The sequence below is a fragment of the Mandrillus leucophaeus genome, unplaced genomic scaffold, assembly GCF_000951045.1.
Source record: "Mandrillus leucophaeus isolate KB7577 unplaced genomic scaffold, Mleu.le_1.0 Scaffold1674, whole genome shotgun sequence".
NCBI classification, from domain to species: Eukaryota; Metazoa; Chordata; class Mammalia; order Primates; family Cercopithecidae; genus Mandrillus; species Mandrillus leucophaeus.
The window spans coordinates 1-2,141 of NW_012101670.1; the positions used below are offsets into that span (position 1 = coordinate 1).

A 2,141-nucleotide genomic window follows, 5' to 3' on the forward strand; every position below is an offset into this window, starting at 1 on the left:
GGTGTTGGGAAGTATTGGTCCTCCAGCTGTCACGTCCTCCTGTTCGGCTGAATCCCAGCGATCCTCACTTGGAGTCTGGGTCTCAGAAGGGTGTGGCCCTGAGTTCTTGGCTGGCTGAGCTGGTGCTTTTGCAGCCTCTGGGGCTCTTGTATGTGAGGCCTGACCTGAGTCGCTTCAGGAAACTTTCACCCCTGAGGCTGCCTCCTGCCTAACAGCAGAATCTTTGTGTGGAGATCTGGCTGGCCTCCCTCGCCACCATTCCAGGCCTGTCCTCATATTTTTATCCCTCTATTTTTTCATCTTCCTCACCAAAGATAGGTTGCTTTATCTTGACGGTTTTGTTTTTTTTTTTCCATGTGGATTCCTGAACACCATCCAGCCCCTCGTTCTCTCCCCAGCCAGCTCACACTCATTTGTCACAGCTCCTGGGACTCCCATTGACACATAGAGAACAGCCCCCCACAGTGGACTGTGCTGTTCTGTTTGCACCCTTAAATTTATCTTGCTTACAGAATGCCACTTCTGCAAACTAGTCAAGAAGAGGGAAGTGGCTCGTGGATATGCACCCTTGCTCATCCTGTTTGAAAAGGTAACCAGCTCTGATTTCTTTTTTCTTTGAGAGGGAAGATCATTCTTGTCACCCAGGCTGGAGTTCAGTGGCACAATGTTGACTCACTGCTACCTCCGCCTCCCGGTTCAAGCGATTCTCTTGCCTCGGCCTCCCAAGTAACTTGGATTACAGGTACGTACCACCACGTTCTCCTAATCATTTTTCTTTTTAGTAGAGGTGAGGTTTCACCATGTTGGTCAGGCTGGTCTTGAACTTTTGACCTCAAGTGATCCACCTGCCTTGGCCTCCCAAAGTACTGGAATTACAGGCATGGGCCACCATGCCTGGCCCCAGTTCTGAATTCTTAAGAAACTCTCGAGAGGTTCTAGGTCAGCACTGATAGACCTGGGTTCTGCAGTGCTGGGTGTGGTGGCTCACACCTGGAATGCTAGCACTTTGGGAGACCAAGGTCAGAGGCTCTCTTGAGCCCAGGAGTTTGACACCAGTCTGCACAACATAAACCCCATCTCTACAAAAAATTTAAGATTAGTTGTGGCCAGGCAATGTGGCTGACATCTGTAATCCCAGCATTTTGGGAGGCTGAGGTGGGTGGATCACGAGGTCAGGAGTTCGAGTCCAACCTGACCAACATGGTGAAACCTCGTGTCTACTAAGAAAATACAAAAATTAGCTGGATGTGGTGGTGTGCACCTGTAATCCCAGTTACTCCGGAGGCTGAAGCAGGAGAACTGCTTGAACCAGGGAGGCAGAGGTTGTAGTGAGTCAAGATCATGTCACTGCACTCCAGTCTGGGTGAAAGAGCGAGACTCCATCTCAAAAAAATAAGAAAAATAAAAAATAAAATTAGTTGGTTATGGTTGTGCTTGCCTGTAGTCCCAGCTACTTGGGACGCTGAGGTGGGAGGATCGTTTGAGCCCAGTAGGTCACGGCTGCCTTCTGCCATGATTGCACCACAGCGCTCCCACCTGGGGGACAGAGTGAGACCTTGTTTCAAAAAAGAACCCTTGCAATGATAGAAATGCCCCATATATGCACTGTGTGAAATGGTGGCCACTAGTTACATGTGGCTATTGAGGTCTTGATATATGACTAGAATAGCTGAATTTATTTAGTTTAATTAAAGATATATATTTTTTGACACAGCCTTACTCTGTTGCCCAGGCTGGAGTGCAGTGGCATAATCACAGCTCATTGCTCAACCTCCTGGGCTCAAATGATCCTACCTCCTCAGCCCCCCAAGTGGCTGGAACCACAGGCATGCGTCACCACACCTGGCTAATATTTAAACTTTTTCTAGAGACTCGGTCTCACTGTGTTGCCTAGGCTGGTCTTGAACTGCTGGGCTCAAGTGATCCCCCTACCTTGACCTCCCGAAGTGCTGGGATTACAGACCTGAGCTGCCATGCCCAGCCTGGTTTAATTTCATTATACATACATATATACATACATACATACATACATACATACATTTATTTACTTATGATAGTGTCTCGCTCTGTCACCCAGGCTGGAGTGCAGTGATGCAAACACAGCTCACTGAAGCTTTGACCTCTGGGGCTCAAGCAGTCCT

At 48.5% G+C, this 2,141-nt stretch overlaps 1 pseudogene; it reads left to right on the forward strand.

The window, feature by feature from the left end:
• Positions 1 to 512: 512 nt before the first annotated feature.
• Positions 513 to 2,141, forward strand: part of LOC105537029 — a 15,358-nt pseudogene continuing 13,729 nt past the window's right edge.